We start from the raw sequence: 12,121 nt of genomic DNA, 5'->3' as shown, positions 1-12,121 counted from the left end.
TAGGGAATTAACCATAACTGAAAATGGGACCTTTGACAGATTGAGACAGGAAGAAGAAAAGCTGAAGAAGGTAAAGACCAAGCTGGACAGAGCCAGGAATCAAATAGACACCATTTTCTCGCTATATTCAGATGTCTTGACATGTAGGTCTCCGACCACAAATTATGCCCTGTTCTTATTAGAACGATACTTATTGTTAAAGGTTAAAGATGTAAAAGTTGGCAAGCCAATCGAGTTAAAGACAATTGAAGATTTTATAAGTTGCTGCAAGGAAAATGGGGCAAAAGTCCAAAGGCTTCTTTGCGAATTTTATCTGCATAATTTCATATTATAAGGAGAAGTTGATAAAAACCCTAGCCCTTTTGTTGGAGATATTTAATTCCAGGCTTTTATCTCGTTTGCAGTTAATCAACTTAAGTGGTTTAAGGTGAATAATTCATTCCAAAGACAGGAAAACGGGTTGGATCTCTGGGTAAGAAGTGAACCTACTCACCCTTTGCAACTATTTGATAGACATAAGAGGCTGATGACACAAGAAGGCGTGGTTCAAATTTTAGGGCCCATACATAAGCAAATTGTACAGAAAGGAACAACATATTTCCTCTCTATCCAGGAAAGGTCCCTGACTACATCCAAATTAAGATGGACGGTCTCAACTAACATTGTTAAGGAAAGAGAACCATTTAATTATGGGAACTTCAAAGCTGCTGCAAGCCGGTTAATCACATATAGAAATTTTATTTTGAGGGAAGGGCGTTATTGGTTGGGATGTCGATTTAGATGTCCCATTATTTGGTATCCTCTTAAAGGGTATCGGTTTGACTACGAGTTACCTGAAGGACACAAACAAACAGCCTTTGCAAATTTGGCACAAAATCATGGTTTCAAGCCTGATAAAGAAGCCTTTTTTCCAACCTACTCCTTAACTACATTAGATAGGAATTATTTATTTGTCATGAGGACATGAAAAAAGGTAAGCAGGGAAGTTTGTTGAGTCAGGCAATAGATATATATTTACTCTTCATTATTATTCTTTTCCTCCTTTCCTATCCATCGAATGCCATAATATAATAACAAATTGATAGAATTTTGATAAGGAATGAATAAAACAACTCTTGATATGATTTTACCGACTAAACTAACTCTCATTACTTTTTATGTAGAAAAACAACAGAAGGAACAACTGTTGTTCCCAAGTTGGAACAAAAAAAGCTAATTGAGGAAAATGAGACATGTCGGATGCGGTCAAACCTAGGAACAAGTCAAGGAGATCAGCGCCAGATAGAAGAGTTGTATAAATATAGTATTTAGTTGTGAATCCCTCAGGATCTTCTGATCCTAAGGGATCACATTTATCTTTTCCTTTTGACTATAAAAGAGAAGACTGAAGAGGGATCTCTCATCTTTTACTTGGATTGTAATTTTAATTTACAGAAGGGTGATTCTAAGAAACAAGATCATGTTGTAATGATAAGTGACTTTGATGATTAATATACAACTTGTGTTGTTGTTCGTTCGTATCTTCTGAAATCATTAAGCAGTGTTCACTGGTGGCTAGGGCCTGGTCTCTGGTGGAAATTATTGTTGTTCCCTGTTTTATGCATTTTCCGTTTCCTAGAAGTTATTCTGCTATACAGCTTCTCAGTTGATGTATTTTCATTGAATCAGATTTCTGGTATTTATTTCATTAATGCGCAGTCATAGTTGGTTTTATTTAATTCATGTCATGGATTGAATTAGTTATCGGTTAAAGAATAATTTCTGGTTAATTGCAGAATAGAGCGTGATTGATTAAATGCTTTCCTTTTACCCAATAGTTTAAGTACAACTGAAAGAGATCATTTAATACTATGGTACTCTCGGTTGATCGTCATTTGAATTTGGTGGATTAAGATTGAATTGCGGTATTGTTTAGATGAGTTATTTCCTTTAGAGTTACAAGCTTGAGATTTATTATTGCATCTGTTTACTCTTGTATTGCATTTCATAGCTTGGTTTAAAACATTACTCTTTGGATTTATAGCTTGCACATATTGTGTACAATCTTGGAATAAAAAGACTTACCTAGGTTGTTAATTAATGTGAGGCAATTAGGAGTTTTAAAAGACACCTTTTAGCACCCAACAGTATTGTCTTTCATAAATTTTTGTGCGCAGATATTAGTGCCTTAGGTAGAGATTTTTGATGAAAAAGTTTTGGATGTAGTTGCTTGCCTATGAATTAAATGTTCTTGTGATCATATAGTCCTGAGTTTTTCACATCTTGCAAAGAAATTATATGTATTACCAAAGGAAAATTGATGTACTATTGATTAATGAACACATTTTTACATGGATTGGAAACCTTTTTGCGCCTGACTAAGCATAACCTCTAGTGTAAAGGTTGTCTCTGCATGTGACAAATCAATCATCAACCATACAACACTATTATTATATTTTTGTTGTAGAGATACTTAAAAAAATAAAGAGTGACATAAGTTGGTGATTGAAGTAACAAGTTATGAACTGCTACATATAGGGGGTTTTAATAGAATATTTAAGACAAATTTTGAGTAAATTTTCTCAAATTGAGACAAAAAAACTTGTAAATCGTCCTAAATATTATCTTTAAGTGAGTGTCTGAAATTATTGTCTTAAAAATTCATCTCTATAAAAACAAATATAGAACACAAGTATCATTGTACCTTAAGAGACAATTCATTTTTGTCTCTTAAGAGACTAGAGCTATAATTAAAGACATTGTCTCTCTAGAGATAATAAAAAAAATCTCTTTAGAAAGAAAATATAGAATGTGAATCTTTGTGCTCCTTCAATGATTAATTCATATTAGGGCATGATGGAATCAAATCACCAACCTCCTACTTGCAAGGAATATGCTCTTCCATTAAGCAAACACCCTTTAAAAAAATCTGTTAACTTGATCAAAAAATATAAAAATCAACAATCCAAAATTTCAAAAATAACATAATAACATAATTCCTCCAATATAGGAGTATTTGATGGATTCCACAATTAAACCTGGGTATGTTTTAAAGTGGGTTAAATAAATGCTTTAGTTTTGTTTTGCAATGAAAACCCAAGATTTGGGCATGACATGGGATGGGCTGTTAAGTTGTGCAAATCTCCATGATTCATCGAAAGAACTTGATTGAAAAGAAGAAAGTTAGAATACATTAGGATTATTTCATTTCTTATGTTCTCTAGGTCTAGGTTGCAGAACTATTAGATTGAAAATTCTCGCTACATTTTTTGAAAAAATTCAAGAATGACCTATAGTAGTAGTAATCATGAGGCAAAAAATCTTCCTTCAAGCTTTCAGTTTCCCTTTTCATTTTGTTCACCTACGACTACTAAATTAAGCATATTTCTTAAAGTATGAAGACCCAACTATTGTTCATTGCGTAGACTGCCAGAGAGTCATTGCAACTTTGCAACCTAGTTACAAAAACATTGTTGAGTAATTTTATTGAGTAACCAAGCTACAAAATCCAAATATCTTGTCATGTATAAGATAATTTTCCTTCAAGAACATATTGTGTAGTGACATCTACATCTTACAAATTTTCAAACACTATCATCCATGTACCAAAATCAACCGAACAATCTGCATAACCTTTTCTAAAAGTAATCCAAGGCATTACCCATGCTCTACCTATTTGGAAAGAATGCTTCAATTAAAATCCTATTCTTCATGCTTTGTATACTACACACCTGTCATCAAGCGACTATATTAAAAAGAAATACTTTGAAAACATGTAAATCCATCCATACACTATGGTACCATGGTTGGTCAACTAGACTTACAGAACTTAACTATACACTTAGTACAAACTATACACTACATCTTATAGTATAGTTGCAATATACACAACTCTTATATCCTAATTTATCCTGATTGGGCCAAACTCTCCTGTCAAAAAATGGTAGGCTTGTGCAACTTTCCTGCAACATCAATATCCTACTACATCACCAACATGAAAAAAAATAAATACCATGACAATGCTTTTGTATGAAACTACATTAGTATACTATATTATGAGAAAATTTATTTATTTCCGACCCAATAGGTGTCCCAGATCTTGTGTTGCAAAGGTATCTACTCTAAACTAGAGAATTAGAACAAGATCAGATGTCAACAAAGGTGGAATGGGATTTCATTAGAGCAATGGGTAAAGTTGAATGTACCTTCTCTTCAAAACGCGACACTAAAGAAGATTCCATGTACTCAACATTATTGGAACATTGATTGGTATCAATCACATCCACTGTGATAGATCTCTATTACTGCATATAGAACATAGGAAATGGTAAGCTACTTGGAGGCTACTTGGAGGTGGATTGTTGGAATATGCAGGACCAACCCATTTCTCCAACTCAAAAATAGGAAAAGAAAAACCACTACTAGAGGATTTCTAGTACACCACATAATGCTTTACATTTCTTGCCAAAATAACCCAAATCCTTGAAGGATCTTTGGCTTCATATTTCTAGGCAATCCACTTAAATATATATCCACAAGGACTTTATATTCAAATTACCCACTTTATTACAACCCTCAATCAAGCTACCTCCAAAATATGTAGGAATATACAAATCCCCAAAACCAATAAATACTCAAAGAAATAAAGATATAAAAAATACCCATAATAGGCATATGTAGAATCAGTGGAAACTTCCCTGATATTCTCACATCAAGAGACCCTTTATAACAGAAAACTCATAATAGACAACTCTATTACAATCAAAATCACAACTAAAGCATAGTACAAGTAGAAAAGAAATGAATAAAATGTTACATAAATTTGGAACATGTTGATTGTCCCCAATGAAACCTGTAGTTACCATAGTTTCCTCTATGTAACCAAGAATTCCTTTCAAATTTCCCTCAAATTCCTCCCTATAAAATTAAATGTACCATATATAGTTAGAATTAAATTTGAAAAATAACAAGGGCACAAAAAATATTACAGAACTCTTGAGTGGGCAAAATATGGTAGAAGAAAGCAATCAAATGAGCAAATAAATTTGTCATGCTTCAATTTCTCGGTAAAACATAAATGTTGTTGGCAATAAATAGAAGAATGAAAAAATCTACATATTTTTCTACTCTTGAAGAAAAACAAAACAAAGAACAATTGTCAAGTAGTCAATCTTAACTTATCAACATAATTCTCTACAAATACGCCTAACTTTCCTTTATTTTACTTCCATCCTTAAAGGCATGCAAATAATTCGTACTAAAATACATAAATAAAGGGGAAATAAATTCTTAATTTTTATAGAAGGAATTTGCCAAAGAATAATGTATTGACTATGCAAACAACATCAAATATTTTTGAAAAATATCGCATATAATGATTGGGTAGGATTCGAATAGAGGAAATCAAGCCTTGATAATATTTTTTGTCTTAAAATCAATATTTTAAATATATTTTAACTCCTAGCATATATATCACAAAGACTAGTTCTTCAACCCATCTTTAATTGACTAGTTATGTGAGAATTTCAAGTTTTTCAAGTTTTTAAATCATCCACTTTACAAGTTTTTCCAGAATATTTCCGGAAAGTCGAACCATAATTTGATCTTGAAAATTCATTCATGAGCAGAAGTCCAGCATATGAAACTATAATCAACATAAATAAGATCACAAGCCAAATATTCATTATTAAAAACAAGAACTCCAATCAACTACATAATAGCCTAATTGAAAACTATGTACACATTTTTAATGTTCTCTCTTCCAGTTAGAATATATTCTCTACTACAAATCACCAGAACAATCATTATCAATAACAAAATTCCTATCAACTACATAATAATCTGACATATAACTAGGTACATATTTATAATGTTCTCTTTTCCAATGAGGATATATTCGCATACCATAAAACACCACAACAATGTTCATAAGAATCCAAATAGTGTAAAACCCAAAACTCGACAAAAAAAATCTGAGTTGACTATTAGTCAAGGAAAATTTTTGAGGCATTGCTTGTACTGATTTTTCCCTCACATAAAATTTGTTACATAACTTAGGTGAGTTAAATCTTAAATCTTCAAACTGTCTTTAATCAACTAGTTCTATGATATTTGGAAGTTTTTTTTTTTAAGTTTCTCACTAGTCTAATTCACAAGATTTTCCACAATGTTTTTCAGAACACAAGTGATCTTTTGGCTTTATAAAGTGTTTTATGAGCCTAGGTCAACTATGTGAAACTAAATCAACAAGGTCAAGATCACAAGCAATATATTTATTATCAATAACAAAACTCCAATCAACTACCTAATATCTTGACACCTATGTACAAATTTATGATTCTCTCTCTTCCCGCTACTAGGACATATTTTCATATCATAAATCATCACAATAGTTTTAACATAAATCCAAGTGTTAAACCTAGAACTAGACAATCAATATAAATTTGAGTTTGATTGTCAATCAAGGAAATGTAATTACAAGGGTTGACTTTAAGTATCTATGCAAAATATCCTCAAGAACACACTAGGAAAAATTTATGTTGAAGACTTGCCTTCCTCATGTAACTAACAAGATCTCTGCTTCAAAATAACATTTTGTAGGTATTGTACAAAATAATGACTATGCATGAAATTTTTTACAAATCTTGAAAAATAAGAAATGCGTGGAAAGGAGAAAAAAGATTGTATGTTTTTTAAATATTTCCAACACATAAACTTCAGTTACAATCACCAAAAGATAAAAGCTTGATTTCTAAATCTGACCAGTTATAATGAAACAATGCAGGTAATTTCCAAAATCCTGTTCACTAGAGCAGTATTTAAGGTAGGATAAGCTAAAGTGAATAACCTAACGATAAGCTAATAAATTAGTGCAAGCCATCTATAATATGTTTCAACAATGCCATGCATTTGCAACTGCAATATTGATTTCATAACGCAGTCCAAGTCATAATTGAAGACCACTAACAAAAAATAAGATATGTTTCATAGTGTACCAAATATAGAAGTCAAAATTTTCGATATTACTAGAGAGAAAGCAATGCAATTTCAAGGCTTCTTCACTTCCAAAGATATACTATTGAGACCAATTTGTGGGCACAGCAGGAACAGGTTCCAAACTAGTTGCACCCATTCCAACTAGAGATTGTTGCGGAATAGGGTTCACATCCCACTCTATAGTGGTCGATGTGGATGGAACAACTGAAATATCCCATTTCACAACATCTAGAAATGATCACAAAAACATGGACTCATTAAACACAACTATAATTAGGATAGTCACTCAAAAGAGATCACCTATCCAAAATCTCATCCTTTAATTTAAGTTTGAAATTTAAAACTAAAAGACTAACAATTTCTGAAGAAATCAAGTGCAAACAATACAAAATTTAAATAATTCAAAGAAAAACAACTTACTAGCTTTTAAAGATTTAAAAATAAAAGGAAAAAATTACTAAAAACTTTTAAGAAGTAATAATAAAAACATCAATGGTATTTAAAATTAAAAGAAAATTATAAAAACCACATTGAGTGAAAAAACGAAACTGATCAGGAGTAGCCATCCAAACAACACCAACAATTGGAAGAATAATGTTGGGAACTGCAAGTGTTTTAGATTCCCACTAGGCATCAACAACCTCTATAGGCCATTGATCTGCACCAAAAGAAAAAAGTAGGATCATACTAGGTTGGAGCAAACTCCTCTTCTTCTCTTTCATTGGCTTTATCTGCCTCCTTATAAAAGAATAAGTCAACCTCCAAAAAATAAGAATAAAAATGAATGTAGGCACCAGGTTGTCATAAAATTATTCATATATAATGATTTGTAAAACATAAATTAAGTATATTCATTCGCGTGGACTTGAATTTACCATGACATCCCATTTACGACCTGGGACAATTATTCCTTACATATGTAAAACCCTCCTTGCTAACATCCAAAACAAATTACCAATGTTGTACTTTCCCTTGTTATTCACAGGGATACCAATGTCAACATGTTTCATTGGAGAATCAGTGTTGTACAAAGAAATAGGTGGAATGTTACTGAGGGTTTCTTCTCTTCTAGTCTACAATGCAGAAATATGATGGTTGTTAGAATAAAATCTTTAAAATGTGTAAAATATGAACCAACCTATAATATGGTTAAAAGTTAGATCATTCAAATCAGCAATTAGGAAATTACTTAACCCATTACCTAATGGCTAGTCCTTGGATCAGTAAGAATCAGAATATGAGGCTTAGAAAATGATGTATGAAGTTGATTTGTAAATGTTCTAGGTGTATGCCTACCAACAAATTGCATGAGCTCTAGTAAATTGGGCAAATTCAAGAACTTCTCGCTGACCATATGGCCTTGTAGATTGTACAATTATATCCTGAGGGTTCTCTATTGCAATAATTACTCTTGCACCAAGCTACAACTTTTCATAGGTCTTACCCAAGTTGATGATAAATATACTTGAAAGAAAAACCACAAATTTGAACATTATATTAGAAGATTATACTGAAAACAGCCTAAGTGAATGAACATCCTACCAAAAACAATTGGGCAATTGACTCAACCAATCTCTGAACAAACTTCTTATAGACCAACAAATCACATTGCTACAACTTTATTGTCAATTTATACCCTTCCAATACCACTCGTAATAATTATCCTTGTCAAAGTAGTTCTTGGATGCCCTTTATTTAACTTATCAAAGACTTAGGTACACAAACAAGGTCAAAACAAGCATTCAAAGACATGAATTGAAGGTTCTAATATTTTTCTTATCATCTAAGATTATTATCATTCTGAATATGTTTTAACTAGTACCCATTTCCATTGAACCTGGTATAATATATAACCCTAATAACACCGACTAGCATACAACATTGTTTCATATCGACAATATTCATACAATAAGACCATACTCCAATAGGGTTTCATATAATAAAATACACCAATGTGAACACATTAACTCACAAGCATCCTAACCACAAAGCCAACATATACTCAACTTGTATAACCTTCATCAATGCCAGTACCATAAACTTCTAGATGTCGATTTCAACAACATTGGATTAAATAATGGGCTAGAGGCATAATATGACCCTTTGGGAGAAAATTCATTTTGGAGTACTGTTGATGGTGCTGGACCCGCCAACATGTAAGGGGATCTCCCCGGTAAGAAGTCCCAATTAGACCTCAAACCGTTTTGTGTAGGAGTCCCAACAGTGGGTCATATGGTAATGCCTTGACCATGATTTTTCACAGAGGCAAGTAAGATGATTATGTTGGTAGCAAGGGTGTGACAGCTGTAGTGAGTCAAGGAAGGTGCATGAGAGGTTCTAACACATGGGGGTTGAGATGAGTGCACCCCTTGGAAACCTGTAATAGTACTCAGCTTGGAAGGGAACACACGAGCAAAGATGCATCACAAACTGGAAAGCGAGTTAGCAAGCAATCCAAAGTGATGGTTAAACCAACAACACATTTCCAAAAGATTCATACATAATCATACAGAATAGTCCATACATGCACGTGTAAGAAAACAAATACATATGCCATTTAGAGTAAACAAGATAGCTGGAATAGAATACAACATATCCATGAAACTTGTTGGCTCTTATTATATAAAAAGGTGTAAGTTCCAGTCATACAATACATCCATGTCCAACTACTAGTCCCAATAGTGGAATGTTACAACCACATCTACCTGCTCCTCCAAAAAGATGTACTAGCTCTGCACAGTGGAGAAGCCAATGCTCGTTAAAATATTGTCCAAGCTCTCTCCAAGATATTCTTATTGGAAGCTTGGCTGACCAAAATAATTTACAATGAGTTATGAGGTTCTATTTATAGCAAAGGGTGGGGTGACCCTTGACATTCCCATTTGTGACAGTTCATTTACCCTCACGACTCTTTATCTACTCTATGACTGTTACATCCAACTATTGACACTTGAACTTCCACTTAACATGACGTTACACTAAAATGCACATGTGCTCATGTGGGACAAAATGGCTTGACAAAGCCATGCCAGACATCACTGGCACTCGGTCCATTGAGGTGAGACAACCTCCTTGACATGATTGTGATGGTGAAGGTGGTGAGCTGATGCCAAGCTTGGTCATCCGTGATGGTGTGCATGCACCCCATGGTGACATCTTGCTGAAGCGAACCCTTGCCTTTGTTGCATCCTTGTGCATTGGTGTGGATCCTTCATCCAACTCGTCTGCTAACATGCACATGGTCTTCTTGGTGCAACCGAATTGGAAACACAGTGATTCATAGTGTCCATGCTGATCTTCCAGTGTGTGTTGGTGGTCATGCGCATCAGCTGTCAACTACATGTTCAGCTCCAAGTAGACTTGCTTCTTGTCTTCGCCTTGGTGAGTGTGCTGAATGGGTTGGATCACATGTGTGCACACAATGACATGCATGCTGTTGAATCCCTTGCATGCGATCAACAACACTTCTCACCGTGTTTTCTCTATGCTAGTTGCTAGGATGGATCTATAACTTGTACGGGTGCAGTTTCATCCATGAGTGCATGTTGCGCCCCTTGATATTCCCGTTCCTTCTGCAACCCATTCGCTTGTCTATGCAGCTCATCTTCTTCCTTGAGTTGCTTCTTTAGAACATGCAACTCCTTCTTTGTTCCACTCTCTATCTTCGCGCGATCTCCATGTTGCGCCGTCACCTCATAGCCTAAGTCTCCAAAGTTTCTTTCATCATCAGTGGATTTGTTTGAGCTTGCAACCTTGTTTCGCCTCTATGTTGTCAACAACCTTCCTCTCCCATTAATTGCATCCAATATGCTGCCTTCAACTGATGTTCATGATGATGCTCGATGTAATGTTGCTGCTATCATATCTTGATGTCCTTGCCTATGAACAACTTGATGTTTTCGTGAGAAGGAAATCTCATAGACACTTGATCGACTACATCCCCAAGTGTGATCTGAACGGAGTCTTTGACTTTGCTCTCCTGGAAACCATTATACTTGTGTTGCTAAGATGCAGATGAGAACCTATGATACCTGGAGACATGGCAACACTCATGGAAAGAAATCTGTCAGTCGAAAACCAAAATGAACTTGAGAATTGATTTTCCACATACCTGTGTGACTAATCATGAAGGTCGTGCAATTTTAGCTAGGAGGTCAGGAGAATTAGTGCCAAGACTATGCAAGGCACAGTCTGGGCTACTGGGAGGCTGACTAACTGCTGGAACTGCACAATGCATAGTCCAGTTTGGCTGTTGACTTCTGGAATTGTGGAATGCACAATCTCAACTGGCAATGGTTGCCGGCTCAGTGACTGCATTGCGCAATTTTCTGAGCTAGCAGGCATTGTCCCTCAGATATGCGAAAAACAATCCTAGAGGACAGTGGCTGGGAAGAAATGCACATTTCTAGAGAGGAACATAGAGCCTTCCTTCCCCAGATTGCGTAATGTTGTGTCAGTGAAGGCAAAGTCCGAGTTGAGGTTGCCCAGACTTGTTGATGGGAAATTGAATGTGAATGTGATTGTGAATGCATGGTGATACTGAGTGTAAGCATAAGTGAATGATCATGCATGCACATGGGGAATGAATTCTTCAGAAAACGGAACAACATGCATGTGGGTGAGGCAAGTCCCTAAATCAGCGAACGTTTGTGAAAAACAATTTCATGCATGCGATAGAAGTGAGATGTTGAAGAAAACTGAAATGGTGCTAGTACAAGCTAGAATGTATCAAAATGACAGCAAGCTCTCACTGAAATCAAGCAGACAACGTTCATATGAAGAGAAACACAAAAAGCGCCATAAATGAAACACAAGTCATGAAAGCGGGCTTAACCCAAAATATCTGAGCTAAGTGTGCCAACAACTACTAGATGTGATGTGGGATGTCAAAGATGCAAGGTTGATGTAAGGAATGAGCTCTGCAGTGTCCGGTTGATTAGTTTTTATAACATCAAGGTTGTGACGTGCATGCCACAAATCTAGGGAAAGCGACACTTGGTGGGAGGTTTCTGAAATGGTTGTTGCATGTAACCTCCAAATGCTAAAAATAGATCCCTAAAACAAGGGATGCCTTTGCATGTTGCCTTGGGAGAGGTAGTCCATGCATGCAAGTCAATTTTGCTCGGTCCCGGAGGGAACCGGTCAA

General features: G+C 34.9%; 1 pseudogene; it reads right to left on the bottom strand.

Moving 5' to 3' along the window:
• Positions 1 to 7,054: 7,054 nt before the first annotated feature.
• On the bottom strand, positions 7,055 to 8,468 carry LOC149197184 (small ribosomal subunit protein uS2-like; annotated as a pseudogene).
• Positions 8,469 to 12,121: the final 3,653 nt, after the last annotated feature.

Source organism: Pinus tabuliformis, chromosome 2_2, assembly GCF_031772625.1.
Source record: "Pinus tabuliformis cultivar Carrire ecotype Pingquan chromosome 2_2, CPIR1, whole genome shotgun sequence".
Classification (NCBI taxonomy): Eukaryota; Viridiplantae; Streptophyta; class Pinopsida; order Pinales; family Pinaceae; genus Pinus; species Pinus tabuliformis.
Note: the sequence above shows the minus strand (reverse complement) of the source record. Positions and strands in the feature narration are given on the sequence as shown.